This window comes from Manacus candei, unplaced genomic scaffold (assembly GCF_025592945.1).
Source record: "Manacus candei isolate 608988 ecotype Guabito, Panama unplaced genomic scaffold, ASM2559294v1 h1tg000017l, whole genome shotgun sequence".
Lineage (NCBI taxonomy): Eukaryota > Metazoa > Chordata > Aves > Passeriformes > Pipridae > Manacus > Manacus candei.
This window is the reverse complement of record NW_026138065.1, coordinates 23,159,513-23,187,282: the sequence shown is the minus strand read 5'-3', so window position 1 is coordinate 23,187,282 and position 27,770 is coordinate 23,159,513. Positions and strand designations below refer to the sequence as shown.

At 40.1% G+C, this 27,770-nt stretch overlaps 1 long non-coding RNA gene across 2 annotated transcripts; it reads left to right on the top strand.

Moving 5' to 3' along the window:
* Window positions 1-2,072: 2,072 nt before the first annotated feature.
* LOC127469092 (uncharacterized) lies at window positions 2,073-14,157 on the top strand. Of its 2 annotated transcripts, none has more exons than XR_007903827.1 (5): window positions 2,073-2,166; window positions 3,787-3,828; window positions 8,069-8,140; window positions 12,892-13,047; window positions 13,942-14,157. It is a non-coding gene; the product is annotated as an uncharacterized LOC127469092 (long non-coding RNA). The 2 variants fall into 2 exon arrangements; XR_007903826.1 differs by having other exon boundaries at window positions 12,892-13,080; window positions 13,942-14,154.
* The last annotated feature ends 13,613 nt before the right edge of the window (window positions 14,158-27,770 follow it).

The following is a 27,770-nucleotide window of genomic DNA, read 5'->3' as shown; positions in this document are numbered from 1 at the left end:
GCGTGATGACTGAGGAAAAAAAAAAAAAAGAAAACAACCCGAGGATATGGGATTCCCTTTCACATACAGTATAGATTCTTGAAGTACTCCCAAGCTGTCCAACTGGCTGAAGATTAAAGAAGACTCGATGGAAGTTCAGTCTCTGCAGACTTTGCCTTGGGTATTGTTTACTTCTATCTGTGGGAGCTAAAGCCACAGCAGACACAGACACAACAGTGTCCAGTTCACTGGCACCCATTAAATGGAATGTAATATGAAGGTGCGTACTACTGCTTGTCACTTTCGGATTTGGATAAACCACATGATATGTGATGGCCACAGGGAGTCTGTGTATATTTAACATATATATATATATTTAGAGCATTACTACCAGAACCAAGACTCCTTCTGAAACTCCTGGAATTGGCAGGAGGATAGTATGAGATGATTCACCTAAAACTCAAAACTCAAAATTCACTTGGCAACACTTCCCAAAACTAGGGGAAAAATTTTTCCAGTAAGTTGAATCTTTTCTTTTTTAAGTAAAAACCTTCAGTAATTCTTAACATAGATAAAACTCCAGCATTTCTTGGACTTATAAAATTAGGGTGGAAGCTTTTAAAAAATGGTAAAAAATATTTCCATGCTACCTTTCTTATGAAATTTTGGTAACTCTGTTCAATAGGACTTTTAACCCTATCTAGAAAAAGGGATTAGAGTTAGATGCTTCAGAATAGAATGACAAATGGTTTCAGGGAAAAATATTCAATCATGTTTTAAACTTCTTGGAGGTGGACATATTAATACAGGATAAGAATTACCTATATGGCCTTCCATGATATCTATGCATTAAAAATCTATGGAAGAGTCTACTGAGGGGCTACACTGTGGCACTGCATAGCCAATATCATATCTGTGCATATCTATTTAACATCAAAGTCAAACTTGCTTTCATGTAAAAAGTAATGAATGGGGATACTTAGTGCATAGTGGATAAATTGTCATCCACTTCTAACCATTTTATTTACTACTCTTTTGAGTTTTTAACATTCTTTTGTTTATCAAGCATGATAAAATCATCCTCAAACTCTTTTTTGTGAACTGCTCCATATTTACCTATTACTTTTGCAGAGGTTGGCACCACAACCAAGTCACTGTACCTGCCAGCTGTTGTTCTGATGTTTTTTTTCATCTTATCTTTTGGCTCTTGGGTAAAAATCATAATCCAGCAATAAGCCATTTAAATAGCGACTTTAGTTTACTTTCAACAGAGCTAGTTGCTTCTCCAGGTAGCTCTTAGGTTTCTTCGCTGGAACTAGGAACCCAAAGAAGTCTCATTGTTTCATGGGGATGAGAGCTGGAACATAAAGAATTGGGGAAGAGTTCCTGGAAAGCTGCTCATCAGAAAAGGACCTGAGGATGTTGGTTGACAGCTGAACATGAGCCAGCAGTGTGCCCAGGTGACCAAGAAAACCAAGAGCATCCTGACCTATATCAGCAATAATGTGGCCAGCAGGACTAGGGAAGAGATATTCCCCCCGTACTCAGCATTGGTGAGGCCACACCTTGAAACCTGTGTCCAGTTCTGGGTCCCTCATTTCAAAAAGGCCACTGAGGTGCCAGAGCTTGTCCAGAGAAGGACAGTGGAGCTGGTGAAGGGGCTTGGGGCACAAGTCTTATGAAGAGCAGCTGAGGGAGCTGGTTATGCTTAGCCTGGACAAAAAGAGGCTCAGATCTCATTGCTCTCTACAGCTGCCTGAAAGGAGGTTTCAGCTAGGTGGGAATCAGTGTCTTCTCCCTAGTAACAAGCTGTAGGATGAGAGGAAATGTTCTCAACTTGAACCAGGAAAGGTTTTGATAAGATATTAGGAGAAATTTCTTTACGAAAAGAGTCATTGGATGTTGGAACAGGCTGCCCAAGGAAGTGGTGGAGTCACCATCCCTGGAAGTGTTCAAAAACTCATGTGGAACTGGCACTAGGTGATGTGGTTTAGTGGTGAACAAGGCAGTGCTAGGCTGATGGTTGAACTTGATGATCTTAGACCTTAATGATTCTATGATTCTATATAAGGAGTGATGATGAAATAAAACCAGCATTCCAGCTTTCCTTTTGGAGACACTATAAGGTCTAAACAAGAGGAAGATTCTGAGAGGAGACCTCATTGTGGTCTTCAGCATCCTCACAAGGTGAAGTAAAGGGACAAGTACCAACATCTTCAGTCTCATGACCAGTGACAGGACTCAGGGAAAGGGCATGAAGTTGTGTCAGGGGAGGTTTAGGTTGGATATTAGGAAAAGGTTTTTCACCCAAAGGGTAGCTGGGCGCTGGAACAGGCTCCCCAGGGAAGTAGTCACAGCTCCAAACCTGTCTGAGTTCAAGAAGCATTTGGACAATGCTCTCAGGTACATGGTGTGACTCTTTGGGTGTCCTCCACAGGGCCAGGAGTTGGAATTGATGATCCTTGTGGGTCCCTTCCCTCTCAGTAGATTCTATGATTATTTAAGTTCCATGAACCTAATAAAAAACTAATTTATTTTGGTGTGTAGACTTTCCAAATACTACCCCAGAACAAGGACAACTCAGCATGGAGCTATTTCCAAATTACTTAACTAAGTCATTGCACAGTGCTTTTCTTCTTGAGTACTTAATTACTGGATCCAGAGTAGCCTGGGACAAAAGCCACCAATACATGGAGTGACATGGAATTGTAGCTACTTCTCTTGGGTGTGAGTTTAACTCTCTCCTTTAGATGTTCAATGGATGGGAAATAACTAGTAGCAATATGTTTTACTTAGGTGAACACAAGGTGAGCTTGTGCTTAGGTGAGCACAAAGGCCTTGGTCTTTAGATACACACTTCAGTGAGCTGCAAATATGTAGTCTAGCATATCCATTACCTTGGATGAGTCAGGAAGGAGATGTTTGCCAGTGTTGGAAAGGAAACAGTGTCCTGTTCATGGCCATTTCAAGCACTGAGATACTCATACACAAACACATGTGCATACAGTGATGATAGGGAGTTCAAAACTTCACTTATACGTTACCAAAAGATAACACATTAACGAATAGTAAAATACACTGTCCCATCAATATGGAGATGTTTAAAACTAGAAGAGAATGAGAAAGATGATGTCTTACAAGTACATTCCAGAGTTTTAAATACATACTTTATGAGCTCTAGAAAAGCTGAGACCTAAACATTTTCCTTGTTGTTACTAAGAGATGGGAATTAGGCTGTGCACAGCCAAATAAATAAGTAATAAACAACTATCTTTTCGTTGCAGTTCCTGACAAAATGAATTGCTACTCCTACATGTTCTGATAATCTGGTGCAGTGCCTCTAATGAGTCATTGGTATTAGCTCCACATTCAGAGAGTATCCACACTGTCTACGCCAGGGGACCGATCCTGCAATAGCACTGCACATCTGTGAAGTGTAACGTGCCTTCCATTAGCACGGTTTTAATTGGCAGTTGAAAGCACACAATTCCTCACAGAACCAGACCCAAACAAGTGTTCATAATATAAAACATGGGAAAGCAATTTGACTCCAAAACATTTGTATGAATTGCTAAGTAATCTATTGCAGCAAAAAACATAGAACATTAGCACATGTTGGGAGGAACAAGCCAAGTGCACTGTACCTTTTAAATCAAAGCGATAGGTTCCTGAGGAATGGTGTGCACATGCAACAAAACTCATCACTTAAACTGTCATCTCCCCAGACATATGGCTATCCATGGATTACATGGTTCAGGCCGTAACTTGGTAAACAGTGTTATTTTTTTTTTTGTGATTATATTTTAGAATACTGGACATATTAAGCTACCGGAGTGAAGCTGTAATATGGTAAGGGGTAAAAAGGTTGAGAGAAAGTATGGTGTTCATAAACTGCTGACTGGCAGTATGGATAGACCAGTCCATTTTTCTGTGGTTGCTGTTATTGCCACTTCTAAGCATCGCCTAGGAATCAAAGTAGTGTTGGTCTAACAGTAGACATATGTCCAGGACTTTCTTAATGGGATAGTGTCGTTTCCCCATCCCTGGTCCAGTCATGAGCCTGAGGAAGAAATGTTCCAACATAAGGCTGGTGAGGAGAGACGGTCACGTCGTTGATGAGGAGTTCATACTTTCATTAGCTGCTCTTTCTCTCCTTCTTTTCTACTCCCTATTTAAAAGCTTGATACTGTATTCAGTGTATTGGAATTGTTCTTGTACAAGCACTCAGGGGAGAAAATGTCAGGGTACATAACGAAAGAATATATACTGTCAGCTCTAAAAACACTGAAAATTATGAGTTGAGCCCAAAAAATTAGTGAGATCAGTGTGGAAACTGCAAGGACTTTTGTCAGTATACTAATAATATATTTGAGTTCATTGCATTTGATACCTTATTTTTGACATTTTAAAATTACTTTTTTAGACAACTCCTCTCCCCATGCCTCCCACAAATGCTCAGCTCAACATATTTTTCTGTGTTGTAACATGCATGAGCTCAGAACAAGAAGTGTGCTAGTGAGGGACAAGGGTTATTGTTACAGTAAATCTTAACCCAAGCAGGCTGCTCAAGCGTGCACATCATCACAACAGCCTCTGCTTTCTATCCGTGGTTCCTACAGTGTCGTTCCTGGTGACCAGACACCTGTTCCCCACAATTCTCCCTGGTAGCTACTGAGTTTGCTGGGATGCTGGGAAGTGGGATTTCAAAGCACAGATAAAAAGACAGATTCCTGTCTGCTTCAGCAGTTGGGCACATGTTTAGAAGAGCTCCCAAAGAAGATAAGAGAAGCAGGGTTATTGCAGATGTGCTTATGTTGCAAGAGATCATTCTAACTGTCTGCCCTTAAGATACTTCATGTTTGTGCTCCATACGCTTGTTTAATGGCACAGCACCTGGTGCAGCCTATGGATTATGCAAATGGATATAGTACTACGCTTGAAATGAAAGCAAATGTTCTCATGTAATACCATGATTCCAGTATCTGGAATGATAGTCAGTATCATAAGCCTCCAAATAAAACTGACAGTAGGAAACAAAGCAATACAGGTGGGGATTGATCTTCATCAGTATTCAGTCAGGGACAGCACAAAACTGTTAGGACTATGCTGTGACGGCTAGGACTGCAGCAATGGTGTGCTGCAGCCCCCAGGGATACATGCAAAGGGGATATTTCTCTGAGGTGCCACTGGCATGTGCTGTTCTTTTCCTTTTCTGTAAGGGTGGTCCTTTAAAATAAACATATACTGGTAGTTCTTGACCTTTCAAGGGTCAACCATGATGGTCAGAGGTTGGGAGAGGGCCGAGCCTACATCCATTCACTGACCTTCTTGAACATCTGCTGTAAGAAGTCCTCTCCCAGCAATCAAGGTCCAAGACCTGTTTTAAAACACACAGTGTAATAAGGAGATCTCCTAATTTTTCTTACTTCTGCAGTCTTTCAATACAAGTCACAACCAAGTCCAAAGAGTTATCTTATTAGAAAGTCGGACTTACTACTGACATTCCTTCTACTTTAAAAGTTTAATTCAAATAGCCCTCTGCAAACAGCAAGTTTTCTCCCCTCAGTGTAAGAGTGATACAATGTGCTGCAGAACAAATTTCCCAAAATTAAACATATGCTAAGACTCAAGTATATGACTTCTGCATAATCCTGTACATCAGCATGTCCTGATAAGCCAAACTGTGATCTCAGGTTTTAAACCCATTCATTTTAAAGACTAAGTATTTGATTCCTTCTCGCTGAGCTCTGTGAAGAGATAACTGACATCAGTTTTCTTTGCATCTTTGCAGTTGTTGCAACCTCATTATTCTTTGGATTATCTTGGTAGTTATTCATTTTCTAGGTTTAGTTGGTGCCATCTTGTCTGTAGAGTTCTACGGTTGAAAGTACAACACAAAGAAAGGTCACAGAATAAAAGCAAGTCAGCCTCCATCTTCTAGCATTTGTAGGACTCCTTTTATTTCACAGTTGTTCATTTTCTACTTGCTTTTGTTTCTTGGCAATTGCATGATTTCATCCTGCCCATGCAGCTCATGTGAATGTCCTGTGAATACTAGAAAAGTTCCCCTTTCTTCCTTCATGCTGCCTGTTTTTACTATTTCTACTGGAGTTCTGTAATTGGGGTGAGGTAACACACCCTCATGACTCAAAACAGCTAATCTTCAAAAGCACAATAACCAAGAAGCCTAGCATACATTGGCTTGTCGCTATAAGCTGATATGCAGCAATGAACTATGAGAGGACTTAAGTAAAAGATTTTGTCCTCCTTCCCCCCACCCTGTCTCCCTTTAGAAAATAAATGTCTGATTCATGCAAAAATAATGTATGAACCATTTGCACTGCATTAAAAAAAATCTGCTTGTTATTCTGAGACAATTCTGCCTTCTTCTGCCTGGAATCACACTGCTCTGCTTCAGATAACTTAGGGGTGAGCCAAAAATATATGGCTGTATTTGCCAAACTGTAGAAGCTAAAATTACACAAATGTCAGGATAAAAATGGGAAAATGCAGTTTCTAATAGGCTTTAGAGCAACTGCAAGAGCAGGAGCAACATTCCTACAACAACTGCTTCCCAGTGGCCAGTATCATTTCTATACATGCAGTAATTGTCATTAAATGTTATGCTATCACTTGCCAGCAGCGTCTGCAGAGCGGTATCAGCGTGACCGCAGCATTCCACTGCACTTAAAATAGAAATTAGCAGCGGTAGGATCGTCCTTATGGTCTAAGGGTGGGTAACAATTACTGGGCATTGCAAGGTCATGCAATGTGAGATGGTTTCTTTGTTCCACGTCCACTCTAAAAGGGAAGAGGTAGCTGCACTTGGGCTGTCTCAGGGATTTGCACCCCTGCTTCTCCTTTCCTAACTCTGTGGCCTGTCAGATGGAAACTGTACTGATTAGTCAGCAGTATTTGTGAAGCACCTTTTTCTGAGGAGATTCAAGGATCTCCAGAAATACAAAGTATTAGTAATGCAAACTACTGAGTAGACTTACTCTACCTTCTCTTGTTTTTTGCATTTAATTTCCAGCTGAGTTCAGTGGGTTTTCCACATATGATTAAGGTTAAACAAGCTTAAAGGCCATTTCTGAATTGAGATGCTTTCTAAATTAGGAGCCCCATTAATTGTTCATTTTGCAGAATGGAATTTATCTGGCGTATTTTAAATCACTTTCCAGGAATAAGTTAAATTCTGATTACATGCATTCCCAACTTCCATAAAACTCTTTCAGCACAGACTGCTTTCTTCTTTCTAAATCCATATTGGATTCATGAGCTCTTATTTCATTTCACTCCTCTTCATATATTTTTAAGCCTCTGAGGTCGAAGTTCACTTCTGAAGTCAAATGGGTGAAATGCTGTTGATTTTCTGGCAGTTCTGAAAGTGACAATTTTCTCTATCACATAAATTACCATATTTCCTGTTATTTATTTTATGATACTGGTATTTCACTCACACAGTTTTTTCTGTACCCATAAAATTTTCCAGCTGGGATATAATTCTCTAATCCTTCTATAAGCCCATGTATTTTGTTTCACCTCTTAAAGAAATTTAATATTGTCAATCTGCAGTATTCTCTCTTGGAGACAGATGATCTAAAGTTTACTTCTCAGTAAAGAAATCATTGGCATACAACCCACTTGTGCACACATAACACCTGAGAATGAAGAAGGTGCTACAGTTTAAGTTATTTTCATATGAAATCATCATCATACATGTGAACTTCTCGTGGTTGAATATAGAGCCTTTTTTTCCATACAAAAGAGGAGAGTGTGGGTATCCCCAGAGTTCTTCTGCAGGGCTAGGAACAGAAACCAGTCATGGTTCCACTGAGCCAAAAAAAAAAACACCAACAAAAAACACAAAAGCAAAAAGTCAAGAATTTTATTTTCTGACAGCTGAGAAAGTACAAAGTTTGTGGGTTTTTCTGTTTTTTCCCAATGAAGCAGTGAAGTATATACAGTCAGAAGCCATGCAAGAACAAAACCAGAGGTATCATGTGGATGAAGTTAAATGTTGATAATAACTCATGTGATGCTATTTTACTGTGGACAGATCAAAATGAGAATCATTTCTCTTTGTTAGGTCTCACAGCTTTATAATACAGGCCTTATTCTTCCATGAAACAACTTTGCAGTTCAATTTGTTCTGCGTATGGTAAGAGTTTATCTGAAATTTGAATATTTTTTTTCCACTAACAACAGATTTCTGGATGAATTTATCTTTCTTTCTGATTCCTTAGAAAATACTAGCTATTTCATCACTCATCCTCAAGACTTTTTTGTTCCTAAGAAATGTTTGTTTTGAAAAGTCCCTTAGTGGTGGTAAATTTATTAGCCTGATGTTATAAAACTGTTTGAGAGTACCCAGCTAACAATTATCCAAACATGTTCTTTGTCAAGACTACAGCTCAACTCAAACCGCTGAGGCAATGAAGAGGGAAAGCAGGAAGAGTCAGGATTAGGGATGAAATGTGTTCTTGAAAGGGTTGCCTACCTCCAGTGCTTCCTGGCATATTATAATAGGGAGCTGTGATCTAAGTGCTGAATGCCACTGCAGTGATATGTTTGCATTTCACCAAATAATAATATGGTACCCTTCACTTTGAGACTTCACCCAAAGATTCCAGAAACCTTGGGCCAGGTTTTTTCCTCAGAGGAGATACTTCACACTATATTTACTGTACTAATTTCAGTGGAAGAATTTCCAATTTTTCCAGGAGTAAGAGAAGAGGATTACATCTCAGCTTGCTCCTCAAATATTTTTGCTTGATGGACTGTGGAGATACTCAAGACTACTTTAATTGAATTATCTCAGATATAGAGGCAATGTAGCCAGAATTATATGCAGTATGGTACAGGCTAAGTTGTGTTTGCAAGAAGCAAGAGTTTATATTTTTTTTTTTAGTATTTGGTATGTAACACTGTGGAACATTTTGCAATGCCAGTTAAATGGAGCAGTTTAAGATTGTACTACTAAATGTTTTGCTCACTTAGAATCATGAAAATGTGTTCCAGCTTTTAGCAGCTTTTCTAAAGACAACAGTGTTCAAAACATAAAGGTAGTAAAATATTGAGTTTCAGGAGATTGAAAATCCCCTTCAAATTCAAGTCTCTGTTGATAAACAATTTTAACAAAATTAACAGGGAGTGGAATTTTGAACAATCCAAAATATTTAATTCTGGATTTTTTAAACTAATTTTATCTATTTATTCATTTATTTACATTTTAAGAATCTGATAATTCATTGGAACACTTGATTTCAAACTACATAAAGTATTTCCAAAGGACCAAAAATACATTTCTTTTTCTTATTTTTGTGTGGGCCTCACACATCATCAAAATCCACCATCAATAACAACAAATTGCTCTCATGGAGATGCCCAGCTCAACCCAAAGCCTTTCTCACCTCAAGCAGCTCTTTGAAGCCAAACAAAGATGCAGAGGGATTTTACTGGAGAATAGAGTGTAGAGATTCTGTAAGAGGAAGGTCACTAAAAGCAGGACAATGAGGGTATTTCCCCAGGTGAATATCACAGAATCAAAAATATTCTCAGCTGAAAGGGACCCACAAGGATCACCAACTCCAATTCTTAAGTGAATGGACCATACACAGGATTGAACCCATGACCTTGGCATTATTACCACCAGGTTTTAACCAAATATGAGGAGCATCACACTGCTCTCACTAATTCCACGTGGTACTGGAGATAAAAAATAAATAACAATAGACACTGCTCTCTTAAACTGCTCAGAAGAGTCACGGAGCCAATTCAGCTGTGAAATGAGAAAAGCCTTCTGAACCTGCAGCAAAGAAGCTAAATTCAGGAAATCTTCCCAAATACTATTCTTTATGGCAGGACTGTAGAATATACATTTTTTCCTCTGAAGCATTAAATTGTTTTCTGAAGAATATCGTTAACAGAAGGAAATCATCTGTTGAATGACTTATAACAAAGCAGTATTTGGCATGTGCAGTATTCTCAAAGACATGTAGACTTTTCATTGTAGTCAGAATATTAATATATGAAATTGTAATAATGATTTATTAATTAACTGAGACTGTCATCACAATTTTCTATAGCTAATTTAAATGGCAACCACACTGGAGTCTGTTTTGTCTCATGTTCTCCCTTTCAGTAAAATCAAGCAGAGACACTTTGTTGGCCATCTGAGATACTTTTATCTTTGCCTTCAAGGACCCTGGGGGAATGGAAACAGGGAAAGAATATGCAAAGAGGATTTTTACCTCATCACTTTGATTCTTTCCTCCAAACCCTGCATTTTTCCCCCCTCCCTTTTCCTGTTCAATAAGATATCAAGAAAGAAAGTAAGCAAGGGGGGTTGAAGGGGAGAAAGAGAGTGGAAGGAGCACTGATTTAAATATTTTCCAGTGTCTACACTAAAAAAAAAATTAATTATCTTTTAAACTTTTCTGAGCCATGGTTAGAGAAGTATTTTTCAAACTATAAAATGAAGAAAGTGACTCAGGTTTTCATGTATTTACAGCAATCATCTCCAATCAGTAATTAAAACAGGGGAAGAAAGGACTTTCAGTACACAGGGAAGCAGTGCCCCTAAAGACACACAACTGTATAGCAAAAAATATTTGCAGAAACAGATGCTAAGTCAATTAATTCAATTTCCTCCAAAATACTTACCATGCTTACCAAAGCAGAAGACCTAAAATATATTCTTAAAATTTTCACTGTTCCTTGGAAACCCCATAGTGACTCTTCCTCTTAGGTAGTTACTGAAGATATACGGAGGCACTGAATGCTGAATTATCAAATGGGATCTACTAAAAGCTGGTCTGTCTTAAAACAACTGGATAGTCTTCATTTAAGTCCAAGTTCTCCTTTAATTTAACTCTGACAGGTTTAGCAGAGAACTGGAGACTGAAGCAGATAGATGAGTAGATGAGTGGGATGAATAGGGAAAACACACATATGCTCATGAGTGCATCCATAGGCTCCTGCCTTCAAAGAAGACAGCAGCTGGGGTCTTGGAGCTTGTTTTCAGTACTTCATCTAACCAAGGAGCAGAAAAGGCAAATACTCATTTTGGAAGAAGGTACCCAGTGTATTTTTCCCCACAACATTCAAAACTATGCTTACTTATAATTAAAGTGAGGAATTCCAGGAAGCAAACAAGATAACTGAAGGCATTTTTAAATACATATATAGTTACTTTGCATTAATGAAATATCCTGATGAATCAGGGAAGGAATGGCACTGCACCATTCCGTCTTTCCCCTGATAGGAGCTATGGCTCTTAGGATCGGCTCCTTTTCTGTTACATGGTCTAATAAGCACAACCGTAGATGGTTAAAGCATCCCACAGATTTGTACTTTGTCCATAACCTCTTCCCACATTGTAACAATTTGTTACTTGAGTGTAAATCTGATACTTTTGGCTTGAAAACAAAGTGTTAGGCAATCTGCAAACATGAGCTCATTACTTCAGGCAAGGTGAAAAGGGTCTCTGATGTGGTATACTCATTGTTGGCCTCCAGATATTAGTCAAAACTCTGAAAGGAAACCAGTTTTTAACATGGTTTCTATTTTCCTTTTTGTTAGCCTTTTTTCTATATCTGACTCTTTCACACTTTGGTATGTAGCCACTCTTTTCTCTCTCTTTGTGTGTGTGTGTCTGTGCCTGTATGTTATGACCCAGACTTCTAGCACGTATTATCAAGCAGCTGTGTCTTGTAGGGAGTCTTTGGCAAATCTGAGTGAGGATAGGTTTTATTTCACCATTTCCCATATTCTACCCTTGTCTTTCCCTAGCTTGAGTAGTCTTCTCTAGAGCAAACATTTACAGAGACTGTGGAAAAAACCCGAATAGATGGAAGTGGGAAGGAGACAGGCAGTACTGAACATCCTATATGTGTATGTAGGCAGGTTGAGAGTGCAGGGCACTTTTGGTCCTTGTGGTTGTTGAGTGCAGTTCTTGATGTAATGGGAAGACAACCCACAGTCCTTTTGTTTTTCAGACTTTCCCTTTGGCAGGCACAAAATCTTAGCTCTTCATTATATTTCAGTCTGTGCAGCTCCTGCTCTCTGTATGGCTCTGACCAGTTAGCACAAAGCTCATGGTGTGTGTGTGTGTGTTTGCCACTGGCAGGAAAGAGCTGCTGTTTCAGTGCCTCATTTTTGCACTGCACATTTTAGCTTAGAAATGGTGTTGTTATTCACCACCAACCTTTTTCATGAAAAGGATGACAAATTCACCAAAGCTAAAATTCATACCAGCTGCAAGAAAAAAATACTTCCTGAACACAAAAATTTTGGTGAAACGAGGTTAAATTCTCCTCGGATGATCTACTAGCACTCAAGTGGGTTTTTACATATCAGACAGTGCAAAGTGCAATATATTTTGAGGCACTGGAACACTTTGCCCAGACAAGTTGTAGATGCTCCACCCCTGGCAGTGTTCAAGGCCAGGCTGGATGGGACATTGAGAAATCTGGTCTGGTGGAAGATGTCCCTGCCCATGGCAGTGGAGTTGGAACCAGATGGTGTCTTCTAACACAAATCATTCTGTGATTTATTCTATGATTTTATGTTCCATCTCCAACAACAACCAGTACAAGCTTTCTTAAATCCTCCTAAGGATACACACAGAGGCACAATATTCAGGTATCCAAATATAACTTCTGAATTTCATCAAAATCCTACAGCAAAGAAATTTCTTCTTTATTCATAGTTTCGTCTGTCTCTCAGTTCTGGTTTGGTTTTGTTGTTATTGTTATTGTGTTTTTTTAAAAAAAAAAACCAAACAAACAAGCAAGTAAAAAAAAGAAACTTTGACATGAACTGTGAGTGCACAATCATTTCTTTTTTTTTTTTTTTTTAAATTTAACTCATCAATTTCTTTTTCCCTCTCTTGTACTTTTTCCCCATCAGGTCTGCAAACTGAAGACACCGGAGGATTTTTTTTTCTCAGTATAACTGGGAAAAAAAAGTCTAAAGTCATTAATGGAATTCTGTGAAACAGGACTACACCCTCTCTGCAGACATGTTACACTCAGGTTCTTTGTCACTGGATCCCAGGCTTATCAGGTAGCGAGGACAGGCAGAACCAGCCAGCCTTAGGTAAACCAGTTAGACATCTTTTTGACTGACCTTCAAGTTCTTCAAGCTCAGAATGAAGTCATCATTCTGGCAAACTGGGAGAGAGAGGACCCTAGTGTCAAAAATGCTCAACTCTTACTATGATTGGAAACGTCTGAGACAAGACATGCATGAGACATGACTTCTAACTGGTTAACTGAAAGTCAGTGAACTTGGATCAGAAGCTGGCAGTAGACACCCTTATACATTAATCATTTTCCAGCACCTTGAAGCGCAATAGCATGTCACTAACAGCACACATGCCCTGTATTTAGAATACTAAAAATAGGAAACACCTGTGGTAACTCTGTGGGACTTGGCTCCTGTATGTGGACTGCTGCAATAAAGAGCATTGCAACAGTGTAGTGGTTCCCTTTAAAGCCTGTGGGTTCCAAAGGTCTGCTATCTCTCTCTGAGTATCTCCTGCTTAAAAGTATGTGGTCCTTGGAAGGTTAGGAAGGGTAGGATAAAAGAGGGAGGACAGGAGCTGTACACTACCATTAAAGGACTATTTAAAAAGTGGCCTCAGTGAAGGATATGATGAACTGGAGTTTTTTCAACTCCAAGTACAGCTTCAAGAAGAAGAGTGTGGAGACTGTACCCATGCAAGTAGGAAATGGCCCAAGATATCAGGCTGGAAACAGAGGTCCTTTCTGTCAGGCTCAGGTTCCAGACTGGGAATGGCGTGGACTCTTGTTAAGAACTGGGGAAACAAAAAGAGAAACAGCGTTTAAATGAAGCCCTAAACCCAGCAAAAAGACTGCAAATTATAGAAAGGAATCACCAAAGGAATGGTCTTTTTTTCCTTCGGTGAGACGTTTATGAAAGCTCATTGTTTTACAGCTGCTGTATCTGCAGAGGAGCTGAAGGATGGTCGCAGTGCAGCACCACACCACAAGATGGCAAGAACCAGAAGCTGACCTCAAACCAGAATTCAGATAGAACAATGAAATTACATTAAAACTTGAGATTCCAAACTATCAAACATGTAATTTTAATGAAACTGGGGGTTTCTTCAGAAGATTTTTAAGTTTTTTCTTTGCTCTTTGGCCTGTTGTTCTTCAGATCAAATCTCACCCAAACGCCACCTCACCTCACAGAAGTGACAAATACCCTCTGCAGTACAATCCCCTCTGTGTCCTCCTAATGATCTGTTTGTTTGTTTCGACAAACACAGGGAAAATCTTTTCCCTGTCACTATTTGTCATCTTAGTTTCTTTCACCTCTACTTTTCCTCTTTTTTTTTTTAATTTTATGCCATACTATTTCTAGCTCTCACCTGAACTATAACTTTAATAAATTCTCATCTTTTTAAACAGCTTTCTCAAGTCCCTGAGCATATTTACTCGCTGTGTCCCAACATTTTCTTTTTTCTCTCCAATACCAAGTGAAAGACTGCTGCTTTAGAAGATGCTGAGTCCAAGTTAAGAGCAATCAGTTGTTGCCAGATTATTATCTTAGCTATGAAAGCTCCAGGAACACTATAAAAAGTCACAGATCCAGTCATGGTTTCAGTTTAGACCTTTGGGTACAAATGTCTACATTGCAAATACAGCAAGCCCACATCGTATTAAGGTTCTTGATTCTTGCCTCAGTACAGCGGTTGCATTAGATCATCTCTTGCAGTCTTCTTCCAGTGGTACAGTTCTCTGGTAATTAGTGACTGTGTTGATAGATTCAACACAGAGGCCAACCACCACAGAGGAGCTGCTCTCCTCCCCAGGGGTTGGATTGTGGCTGAAATGAATTGACAGGCCAGTGTTAGACAGTTTGCACAGTTTATGTGCTCTACAAATAAACAAAGACAGGAGATACTCTGCAGCCAGCAGGTTTTGCCAGCTCCACATTTACATGCAAAATACTGCTCTTAATGAGGTTGGATTCTATGACCTCCCGAGGTGTTTTCCAGCCTCATTTATCCTACAAGTCTATGAAAATTACATTAAAATTACATTAATAAAAACAGGGATTCCGTGGAAAGTTTTCATTTCATTCAAACTACTTGATTTCCTCTTAATAGCCTCACCGGGGAATTTCTGAAAACGTTGAGAGCGAAACTTTCCCCACCTCTGCTTCGGCAGGTGACGGATGCCGGCGAAATAATCCTCGAGCAGGAACGGTCCTACAGCTCTCGCCGTGCCTGACTTTGCAACCCTGGGCTCATGCTGAGCGGTGCTTGCTCCTCAGAGCCTTCTGTCGGACCCAGAGCCATTCCCGGGTACGCTGCCCACGCTGTGGGTCGGGCCCGTGAGCACGGTGTGTAAGGGCCCCTGGAGGAATCTGTCACTCGCCACACGCGGGTCACGCTACGGCCCGTCCCGAGCCCAAAACAAACACAACTGGTGCTCTTTAAACATCTCGCCCCCTTTGTGAGCATCTAGCGACTGCAGCCTTTATTTGCGTGCCAGCCTTTTCACACCGGCCTGAAAATTTCAAACGGCTTCATAGCCATGGGAGTGCTAATTAAAACATTCAGCAGTTTTACTGTCTGAGCAGTGTAAATATGATGTAAAAAGAAAATTAAAGACCATTTACACAGATGCATACTTGTTCATTGTAGCTGTAAAATCTAGCTGCAGGGACCTGGCAAGAGCAAGAGTCTCTTATTCTTCAAAATAAGTTATTCAGCAAAAAATTAGACACCAAGCTTTAGCTTGGAAGGCTTATTTTTTGTTAGCTTCATTTTTTATTCATTCCTCCAAAGCCACACTTTCCTACCTTTTTTCTTGGTTTATAATACCGGTCACTCAATTTACTGCTGAAATGGGTTAAGGGATGATTCGAAACAAAATATTTGTTTCACACTCTTGAGGTCACAGTCCACACACAAAACTTTTTCCCCTTCTACTCATGCAACAGCCTCTTTTAGACAGTGAATCCCAGTCACAGGGAATAAAATCCCCTGAAACATCAGCCCACAGGTTATGCCTAGGATAGGGAAGGCGTTCTGGAGAATCTTATTTTCCAGCATTGGTTGATGTTTCAGTCTGGGATTTCAAGAACACGACTACAGTTGTTTACACTGCAAAGAAAGGAGCTTTTTGATCAGGGGAAGCTGAGTCACTACTCCCTGTTAGTTTTATCATTTTGCAGAGAGCAAGAGCTGATGCCTGATCTTTCTCTGACCTCCTATTCAAACTTCTTTTCTACATTCTCAGGCTCTTATATTCTGTTTAATCATGTCTCTTTGATATTCAGAAGAATCAGATACTTTCTCGTTTGGTGTTACATGATGTCATAGACAAAAGCAGCATAAATCCCATGAGGTTACCCCCTGGTCAAAATGGTTCACTGAGAGGATGAGACTCAGTCCTGGAGCTTTTTTCTGGGTCCTGAGCTATTTTCAGGACTGGGGACTGGGAAGGGGGGGGACTGGTTTTTGTTTTGTTTTGTTTTGTTTTCCCACAGACATCATAAGACAAACAGACCATGGGTCAGGTAATGTAAGCAACAGACTGCAAAACCATTGCCAAAAATTGTAACCATCCAATCAACTCTTAAGGAAAAAATTCATTTAAGTGACACATGTTAATAGTATTGAATTCAAAACACTTGCTTTGACATCCAGATGTTGGAAAGTGCCATATCCTGATTAACAAAAATATTTTCTGGTCTTTCAGATCTTCCTTCCTTATTTTGATTGCAATTCAATTTTGGAGAAATTTTTTCCCACTACTGTCCACTGATCACATCACTGAAGTATTTCAAAATTTTAACTTGTTTCCTATAAGGAAAAAATGGGAAGCATAACCACAAATATTTATGTTAGTGTCAGTGCTTATTATTGAAAGCTTATTCAGTCTGCTGCAGTGGCATGGCAATAGCATACCATTAGAAATGGCATCCAGCTCCTCCAAGCATTTAAAACAACATCAACACACACAATCTTTATAACCCGGAAAAGACAGAGTATTCCAAATGGGGAGGTGTGAGCAACATGCAGCAATGTCCCCAGGCAATTGCTACTAATTTGAAAGCTTTGGAAAGGTATGGCAGTATTATCAACAGGAATGAACTCTAGACATGAGTCGGCTTTGGAGAGCCTTGCTCATGGGAAAACTGAGAGCCCAAGATTTTGATGTTAACTCCTTCAGAGCAGGCCCTGCCACTAGTGGTGTTCTGCAGCTAGGTGGTTGCTTAGCTGTCTGCTGTCTGATACTGTATCAGGACCCAGAATTTTCCTATAGGATGGTGGCAATAGAAGGAGGAATTTCAGGGAGAGAGAATTTAGGCCACCATACTGTAAAGCCTGTTTGGCTTTCATTACTTTCTAAGGATAGAGTAGGTGTGTGATGAAATTCCCAAGTTTATAAAATTTTATTAATGTATAAGATGGGGGCTGCCTTTTTAAGAGGAAAGAGTCCACAGTGACCATGATACCAGTGCAGAGTTCCCTTTCCATAGTAGGCAGCCTGTGTTTCCTTAGATGATTTCTGTGTGCTCTTCTTGTGGTTGTCCTTCCTCGTGGGGCTCACATTACTTAGAGTAGTAAGAAATTAAAGGCTATTATTATATTACTTAATTCTATGGTGATAATGGGAAATGTAATTATCTAAGAGAAATAAGCTTTAGATAGAAGGCTCAGTACCTATTTTTCTCTTTTCCCTTAAACATGTAGCCTAGATCCCAGTGTTATTTCTGTGACAAAAGATCCTTGTAGTTTTACTGCTGTTGTTGTAGACTTAATGCTAATTGTATTTGATAAAGGAAGCTTTACAACAATAGTGAGGGTTTGTTCACTGTCTCAGACTGCTTTACAACAAAGGCACAGAGTACACAGCAAATTTTTCACTTCTCCTTCCAAGGTGGATAATCTCATTTCAGCTGGAAAAATAAAGGCCCTTCTTTTTGTCATAGGGTTTTTGAATCTACCAAAAAAGGGAGCTAAGTGGCATGTAATTATTGAAATATGAGGGCAATAACAGCAAAAAACCCAGCATCTCAGAAGCCTAAACAAAAATCAAAAGAATTTTGAGGCATGGTCAAGAAGAATATTCAAGTTCTCCCCATCCCCAGATCAGAGTCATAACCACAACTATATTCAAATTCCCTATTTATTATAATTTGGTACCTTTTCACCTATCAACCAAGCAGCGTCATTTTCTGTAATTTTAAGGTTTATGACACATTTTAGTTTCTTCCTTTATGGGAAAGACACATTGCAAATATTGGGCAATGTCTTGCAAAGTCTTGTCCTAACCTAACAAGACCGAGCAGTGTGGGAGGAGGAAGTAATGACTTCCCCCTGACCTGAGTAACTGACATGAAGTCTGCCAAGAATCACAACCTCTTTGCTCCAGGGAACACAGGAGCAACTCTTCAGAGAGGAGGCGGGGAAGGTGGGGGCAGAAGGGGGGTCAGAAGTATGTCTCTACCCCCCTCTGTGCTCCATGTGGCAGAGAAGAGTGGTTGCAACACTTAAAAAGAAGTAGTAAATTCCTCTCCACCTTTCCCCCCCCATCCCTAGTTCGCCTGTGAAGGGTTGGGCAGTGCAGTCTTGCACTGCTGTTTCCCGGATTGGTACTGTTTTGCAGTGCCCACGATGTGGGGTAGCACATAAAACACAGGGTCTATCCCATTTGGGAAAGAAAATGGTTTTCCTGCGTGGCCAGAGCTGTAAGGATGGAATTTCACAACAGAACAAAAATAAAGCACAGCACTGTTCCAGAATTTCTCGATTCTTATTCTAAACAGTAATAAACCCACCTCCCAAACCCCAGTCCGGACAAAATATTAGCATTCCCTCCACTCTGGTTACAGCTCACATCCCTCTTAATACCTCTTGCTCTGCCATGAACTATTTGTATAAGAAAGGCTTATGTTTGAACTGGAATTGGCACAAATAGTTACCCACTGGATATTCCTTTTCTGCAGAAATCTGATCTCTTTCAGTGCTTCACAAATCACAGAATCCACTGAGGACAGAAGCCTGTGTTTTCTTCTTCTCCAAAGAGAATAAAAAATCGTCAGTAACCCTGACAGCTTCCTGTAGTGTGGCTCTCACAGCTTATTCCAGATGAGTCGAACATTAAACTTGCCATAAAAATGTTATGCTGGGAGGATGTATCTCCCACAGTACTCAGAAATTATGTAGTGAGTTTTACCATCATCACCCCCAGGTTGTAACCATTTCCCAGCTCTTCTGAGAAGTGAAAGCAGTAAGAATAAACTTAAAAAAACAGACCATAATAATGACAAATAACATCAACAATTATAATAGGCAGCAAAAAAGATCTAAACAGAACCCAGAAACGGGCATTGCTTCTGCGTGCTTGTTGAACAACTTGACCTCACCTACTTGGGCACAGAGAGCACCGAGAGCAGTTTGCAAGGATTCACCCGAGCCTGTGTGCCAGCAGGACTGAGTGGCGGCAGGGAGGCTGGCTCTGTGCTTTCAGCAGGAGGGAGGGTATGTTTTATCCCTGCCTCCACCGCACGCTCGCTGTGAGATCTCAGTGACTCAGCTGGCCCCAGGTTCCTCACTTCGTAAAGGGAGGTGCACTGTCTTTACCGACTCTCAGCTCACTTTACGGTGGTGTATACAAAGTGCCCTGCAGAAAAAGGAGTGTTCATAGCCTTTATTGATCGCTGTGAACGTTCAGCTGCTGACATCTGTCAGGCTGCCTCTAATTTCACCAGCGATTGCCAGCAGAGGATCTGCCCCCTATGGTTTTCTTCTCACTGAGCAGCTGCTGCTCCTTTATAGTCTATTTGGTTATGTCATCATTAGCTTTTTAAATACGGGTACAGAACCTTAAAAATGCTTTATGCTCTCAAGAGATCTGGAATTTCTCAAAAAAAAAAAAAAAGTTCTGATGTTTCTCAAGCCTCCCTCCCTCTCCCCTTCTGAAAAGGCTTAAAAATGTGGAATGTTGTGGGAAATTGCTCAGAATGCAATAAAAAATGTACATGTTAAAAAAAAAAAAAATCTAACTCACAGCTTCCTTGGCTGGAATGATGTCTCAGGGCTGGATCCAGCTCAGCAATGCTCTTTGGCCTTTCTCTAGTTTTCTCTTTCCAGGACCACATCCCTCATTTAGTTTCTGCTTCCAGGACCCTCTCTCTCACCCACACGCACCGCATAAATATACAGACACATAGAGCTCTGACACACATTTCTTTCTATGGCACAGGATACCCCCAAAGCTTCTTTTCCCTCTTACAAAGTTCAAGCAGTCCCTGTGCAGAGCACCTCCCTCCTCCACTCTGTAGTTTCCAGCTAGATACAAAGTCCAAAACACAGTTTATTTACTGGATCTGCTTTTTTAGACATTTGGACACTGCAATATTCGTTTTTCTTCCAAGAATATCTTACAGAAAGTAACAAAAGCACTTCTGGAAAGTACCTGCTGTTCAGGTTGTTTTGTGTTTCACAATGTTATTTTATTACTACTTATTTTACACACACATGCTAATAGCTCATCGCAATTTTTCTGACAAATAACAATTGAAAATAATTTTAAAAATGTGGGTGTTAACTTTACAAAAGGTTCTTGCTAAGGATTTAAAAACATTGAAATGTATAAAAGAGAGTTACTTCAAAGGTTTTCAAAATAAAACCAGTTCTGAATTTTATTGATTTGGTAACAATTTTGACTTTCTTATCCAGAAGTCACTTCAAAAAGTACTATGTTCAGAGCTATATATACATGAGTCATTTTCTCCAACTGTTTCCTACCCCTAAATATTTCTGCCATTACCATTTACCAAATTACATGCTGTTTACACCTTTCCATAAAAAAGCAGAATATTTTTATAATTGAAAGATCTATTGAAGACAATAATTACCATTCAAATGAATATTACAGACTTAAGTTTGCTGACTTGAGGCTCAGGCTGAATTAAATGACTCACATGCTATTCAGCAGTGTAGAGACGGGCTTTTCAAAGCCAGTTAAAAGCATGACTTGAGGAAAGCATTTCATGATGAGACTCAATTCTGACCATGTAATAGGAAGTTGATTAGTGTGCTTGCATGCTTAAATATAGGCTTTAGTACCTTGCCTGTTCATGCCATAAATGAATATAGCTTAGATACATAAATAGTTTGGAAAACACTGTGTGCTTAAAATAACGTTTTACCCTTTAAAAGTTCTTGTCCATTTTCAAATTTTCCATCTCAGGCAGTATTGCCATTGAAGGACACAGATGAGAACACTTGGTCCCTGGGGGTGCCCATCTGGGTCACTTCAGCTCCTGCAGTAACTCACCTCAAGTTGGCCGCTGTGCCTCTTCCCAACACAGCACCTGGCCTGGACTTGTTTTTAATGAGTGAGATTTTCCCGCTGCTAAATTTCCACTCATCTGCATTCTGGGAGATTTAAGGGGTGGTAGCTCTGCAAAGGATGAGTTTTGCCCACCAAGTGCTTCTGTTTTGCCACGGCTGTTGCAAAGGCCATCTTGCCATCTCACATGGCCTGAAGCCCAGGGAAGGGGGCTCCACAGCTGAATGCAGCAGGAAAGGCAGAAGGTCTCCCAGTCTTATAAGTTTTATTGTTTGCATAATTTACTCAAATTTTGAGGGTACTTCTTTAGGTAACACACACACTTCTGGATGCTGTCATAAGGCCTCACAAGTCTCCCACGCTGATGGGAACTGAGAAGGGGGTCACACTTTTTCTGTACCGTGCTGGTTGTTCCAGGCTGATAGTCAACACTGACACTATCCTGTTTTCCAGGACAGGTGGTGTTCAGATGAACAGCTCTCTAGTAATGTTGCAAAAGCTGTGGCAAAGAGCAAAAGCTGCAGCATGTCTCTGCTATTCTATCACATTATGACACTGACATATTTACAAAAGTATGATGTTGAGCACAAACCCAAAGTGCTGCTAGGTGTGCTATCAATTTGAAAATAATTATCTGCATAAAAAAATGGACCCAGCAACTGCATGGTATGTTTTTGGAAGAAACCCTCTCCTTGGCACACAGGAGCTGTGTGTGGTCCAGAGCCAGGGACAAGCTGGGGTTAAGGTGGTCCATGGTCACATTTTCCTCTTCCTCTCATGCCCTTCACAGTGTGATGAGCTCTGCACACAGAGACATGGTGATGGGGAAAATCAGTTTGTCACTAATATGTAAACCACAAGTTGTACAGAGGCTGTGGTTCTGTCGTGAAATGCAACAAGGCTACAGTTACAGCAAATCAATACCGTTTCTCCTCACTTATAAAGAGTTCGTGTACCTAAATGCATTTAAAGTCTCAGTGTACACTGGAGAAAGGGTATTTTCCCACAGGATCTTTACTTCATGACTGCATTGCTGGTACAAGGGTTCATACCTGGTGCTTCCTAGCAGGGAAAGGTGACTTTTCACTGCAGTGTGGCAATATGTCATTTACAGATGCTAATGTGACTGCAGTGGACTCAGAGTAGCTACACACAGACCCTTGTCAGTTCTGGCCAAAGAAATATCTTGGTATTGGTAGCCAGAGCTCAGAAGAGAGAGTTATAAATGGTTCTTTCCAGTCCCCAGTTTTCAAAACACCCTTCATAAACCTTGATCTGAATAACTGCTGCAGCAGTGGAAGGTCACCAAGGTGATTGATTAGAAATCCTTTATTTTTGCATCTGCTTTCAAAAAATTCCTCCAGGAGAAGGGATCTTCCCAGAACCAGAGCCATATAGGCTGTAGTAGAGGTGAAAAATGGTAAGAAAAAAGTACAAGATCAGGTGTCCCGATACCAGAGGAGTAATTTCACATCTACTCATACATCTGAGAACAGCATTTCACCCACTGGCTTCCCGATTAAAAATACTTCCATCGTTTCCTGGAAAGCTGCAGTTCCCTTAGAAGTTCCAGCCACGGAAGTCCTTTGCTCCTTCTTGTTCCAGAGCACTTGTGTGACGGTTACAAAATCAGGGAAGAAAGTTATAGAGATGAATATTCATACGTCATATGAAGGGGGCCACTCCTCCCTTCAGGCATGGGGAGTTAGAGGAGAAGGGGGAAGAGGGGTTTGCAGCAGGCCAGAGCTGTTCTGGGGTCTCAGAAGCTGCTGGAAGCAGTTCCTCCTGATGCAAGGACAGCAGAAAAAACCCAGCAGAGCCCAAGTCCAGCCAAGCCAAGAGGGCAGCACCGGTGCCAAGAGGGATGGTTAGGCGGGAAGACCCTCAGCCATCTTTGTTTCCCCTTTGTTCCAGGGCGAGGGTGGAAGGAGGAGGGCACATGGTTGGTGGATCCCTCTTTTGTGGGTAAACCGTTTCCCCTGTATCTTACTGCTGGAGAAAACATGTGAAATCTTAAGTCTGATGAATATTTCTTCCTGTTTAAATACGGTATTGCTTCCTTATCTAATCCTGTCCTTAGCTGATTGTGTTATGAGCAGGTTGAGTGGAGATGCAGTTTGTGCTAGTCTTTGCTGGTTCTGACCTTTGGGTTCTGTCAATTTGTTGTTTTTTAAAGGGAAATTCAACTTATCCTACCTCTTTGGACAAATGCTGTGAGAGTATTTTCTTCTGAAGCTTATTCAGTCTAATAGCCCAGGTTTTTAACAGCCTCTCATTTCTGACTTCTGAAACTGTTATTTGGCAGTAGCAGACTGGTTGTTTTGTGTACAATTTTCTCACTTTTCTCTATTCTTGACATACAGTAGAGTGTCATGTCCTTCGATTCCTACCTTTTAGTAAATTGTTACTTTTTCACTTATACCTTCTCACAATTTTTATCTCTCTATATTGAAGGGGGAATAAAGGGGAGGGGGTTCATTCTGTGTGAATTCCCGTCCCAACATTTTCTTTAAACCAAGACGATTTGCAAAGCAGATTTTAGGCACCCAGCTTCTTCTGACTTCTAGGGACTCTTGGAAGCCAAACTCCTTGAGGTGTTTCTTCTCTGAGGCACCATGGGATAATTCAGTAGGGTTTCTATACCAAGTAAGAGTGGAACAAACTCTAACATCTCTGCTCCCTGTTGTAATAGTGCCTTCTTTGAGTGCTGGTGAATAATCTGACATCTAGAGTACTAAACTACTAGTGCTTTTCTAACAACTCTTTCTGAAGTTCTTTGCAGACTGAGAATGTGCACTAGGGCCTCATCTGCACAAGAAAAAGTTGGCTGGCTATGCATATTAAAAATATAGGCTATTTCTGCCCCAAAATGATTATGGTCTGAGTGAGAGTTGCTTTGTAAAATCTGTTTGCACTGATAAGCTTTTGTGTTTGCACAGTAAAATAATTCTCCAGGAAATTGTGTGAGGTTTGATTACAGCTGACAATTTTAATTTAATCTAAATAATATTTGCAGATGAGAAAACATGAAAGCATGTAAAGAGGTAACAACAGTCTTCTACAGAGAGTTTTCAGAGTGGTGGCCCAAAATTATCGTGGTTTGTTGGCAATGCGAAGCACAGTTTGGTAGTGCAAGACTAAATATGATATTGGTGGGCATTATTCATCTGCCACAGCTTGTCACTACCATGATATATGACACAGAAATCAAAACAACAACTCTGTACTAACATCCAAAAATCTCAGTGCTTTATACAAATACCAGCTACATCTCAGCTATATAAATTGCTCAGTCTCCCAGAGAAGAGCCAGAAGCGGTGGACAGCAGTGCTTGCCTTTTTTAAAATTCCAAGTTTGGGTTTAGAAGTTCATCTGAAGGAATCACAGTAAGCAATCAAAGAAAAAGATGGGTAATTCTATAGCTGATTGAACTGGAATGTCTTGGAAAAAGAAACTCATGGAATCACTGAAATGTCATTTTAGCGCCAGTGTGAAAATTACATCCAGATTACTTCACTTGAACGTTAATGACACTGTAGAGAGAGGCAACATTAATTGCAGTTTGTGCTGTAACCTAAGAAATTAGTGAATGCACCTGCCTTGCATAAATGGCAGCACTCTGCCTGCTATGAAATGGCCTCTAAAACAAACACAGACAAAATTTGCTGAGGCTGCTTGCATGTCATAGAGAGCTGCTCCACATGGCACAGGGAATTGAACAGCACAGGGTGGCTAGTACTGCAGCACTTGAACTTTATAGTGGATGGCAGACAATCTAATGGGTAATTAAGCAAAGGGCTGTTCTACTACTCAGTTTTAATGAGAACCGTATTTCCAAAAGATGGAAAAGTATTTAGATATGATTTGCTGAAAGAATTACAAGGAATCTCAGTGCACACATAAGGACTATGCCGAGATGGAAGAATAGCTGACCATTTTGTCTGAGTAAACTATTACATAACAACTAAGCTATAATAAAACCCCGATTCCAAATCAAATAAGTCTCCCAGACTGCTTAAAATGAGTCACCAACAGCTTTATAAACATACAAAATACTTGACAAGGAAGTCTCTGATAATTTTTTAGTAATTATGTCTGTGAATTGTTCTCTGTTGACATCACTATTAGAAATGGTTTCCCATAAGTTTGCACTGCCTGTTAACATCTGCTCATTAATCACTGAGGCTTGGAATATTTCTTTCATTACAAGTTTATTAGAGAGTTTACACCATTTGTTCAAAGAGATGTTTAATTAGCAAAGAAACAATAGCTGAAGTCAATACAGTTTTGTTTTGTATGGATTTTTATGGCTTCAAAAGACTCTTAACAAGAAGTGATTTCACAAGACAGTCACAGGTGATGAAATATCTGTGCATCTCAGAAATTTGCAAGGAATAGAAAATATTTTTTCACGGGCCAGAAGGACATCTTCAAACCTTGTCTGTGATCTGAACAAAACACTGAAGTATGATTTGGAAGAAAAAGCAGAGCCAAAGTTAGGAGATCAAGCAGTATTTTCTTAAGACAGTTCTGCAGGGTTGATACAGTGAACAGATAAAATTGGCCTAAAAACGAGCATGAAAAAGGAAGGATATAAGCAGGGCCTAAGGAAAGAAGATGATCCCCAGGAATATGATTTTTGATGAGAGAGGAGAGTCTGACAGTTACAACACAGTGTTTTGGAGGCAGGAAGGTCCTAAGTTCAATGGCAGCTAAAGTATCACCACAGGCAGTTCACTTGACCTCTGTGGTACCTCAGACAGCTAAGCTGTAAGACTGGCTTCCATGGAAATCCAGATGTTGCCTCTGAATTAAACTGTCCTGAGTAAATAAGTTACCAGAAGAACTGCATATCTGAAAAATGCCTTTAGCCAGAGGTTACTAAAGGGTATTACTAATGACAGACAAATGAGGAACATCAGAGACTGCCATATTTGCAGATACTTGAAGATGCTTCTTTATGTAATGCTTTGAGGAAAATAAATAATGAGGTTTTTTACACTTTTAAGAAAAAAAAAAAGCCATAGTGCAAATGTAAATGCTTCTGTTTATTGAAAGTTAAAACACTTTCAGAAACAGTAAACCTATAATGGTAACTCTCAGTCACTTTAATAGGTTATAAAAGTGCAAATGAAATTCCGTGCAGTTTATCTTTCAAGACACAAACCTAGGGCCACTCATGGGCAATGCTTATGGAAAAAAAAATATTTCAGATGCCCAGTAAACCTTTATTCTGTCCTAGGTAGATGCCAGACTGCTCTCACACAGACAAAAGGAATCAGTGCAAAAAGCCTGTGAGGAGGCAGACAGGACACAATGGTGACTGTCCCAAGGCCCTGACCCCAGCCTAGTCCAGCTTGTGCTGTGAGAGTGCATGCAAAGACTTCTAACAGGTGGGTCAGGCTGTGTACAGATAACTCTACTCAGTTTGCATTTCATAGTTCACCTAGTATTTCAGCCTAGAAATTATGAGATGCTAGCATAGTCTTGCAGGAAAACATAAGAAAGGTTTCAAGCAAGTGGGAAATTGAAACTGTTTTCCTTCCTTCTCTGTAACCTGCTGGGAGGAACCAAACACAGATTATGGCACAGGGGATACATTGCTCTCCTCATTAGCACAGCTAAATACCAAGCTGAAATAGATTCCTAAACAAATAAGAGAAACACAAGCTGCAGGACAGCAATGAAGGTTGTCAGCAGGAAATGTTCCTACTGGTAAGCTCTTTGTCCTGATGTAGACACACTGGTTTGTGGCTCTAGTCATGGAATGGGGACTGGCATTGCCTGCTGTTTGCTTTCTTTGAGAATAGTTTTGGAGGAAAGAGTGTAGTAGATGATAATAGCTGGATGCAAGGAATAACTCCTGTGACAGTCCATTTTGCACTGTCCACCACTGAACACTGTGTGTAATATCATAGCGTGGCCATATATAGGACCTGCATCATGGACTAAGCCACAGAAGAAAGAAATGAAGTTGATGGTGATCATAATGGTCAGATCACTGGGTCTTATGATTATATTTTTCAAGTCCTCACACTTGTTTAGTTATTTTCTTTTTTTTTTTCCCTGTATGTCTTTCCTTCAACAAGTAGAGTGGCAAGAGGTGCACTTAGGATGGGTTGCTAAACTGGAGTGGGATGGACTTTGGTGTTTACACCTTTCTGTGACACAAGAAGCTTTGATTTGAAAATAGTGTCTAGAAATGAACAGGGATTTTGCCATTTTTTTATTGCGTGCAAAATGCTAGGAATGTTTAAAAGTAACAGTAACCAAAGTAACAGGGAATAGGAAATAGGAGAGACATTTATCCCCTTAGAAACAGCTTTATTCCCCTTGCATTTCTACAGAAGCATAGACGTTTTCTGTCTGTTTTGGCACCAAAAGCAACTTTTTCAAACATCAGGAATTTTTCTGTCTTTTACAAGGGCTGCATATACTGGATGTGAG